This window comes from Tupaia chinensis, unplaced genomic scaffold (genome assembly GCF_000334495.1).
Source record: "Tupaia chinensis unplaced genomic scaffold, TupChi_1.0 Scaffold145685_1, whole genome shotgun sequence".
Classification (NCBI taxonomy): domain Eukaryota; kingdom Metazoa; phylum Chordata; class Mammalia; order Scandentia; family Tupaiidae; genus Tupaia; species Tupaia belangeri.
The window spans coordinates 3,450,922-3,451,211 of NW_006205542.1; positions in this window are offsets into that span (position 1 = coordinate 3,450,922).

Below are 290 nucleotides of genomic sequence, written 5' to 3' on the forward strand. Positions count from 1 at the left end.
ATAATACAAGAAGTAAAAATCTCCCTTGAAAGTATTAAAAGCAGACTAGATCATTCAGAAAATAGAATCTCAGATGTAGAAGAGAAAATGGCTGGTCTAGAAAAATCCACCACGAAGACTGAAAAAATGGCCCCAAAATTTGAGAATAATATGTGAGAAGTACTGGATACCATCAAACGTCCAAATATCTGGATAATTGGCATTCCAGAAGGTGAAGAGACCCATAAGGGCAATGATAATCTATTCCATGAAATCCTGCAAGAAAACTTTCCAAACCTAGAGAGGCATTC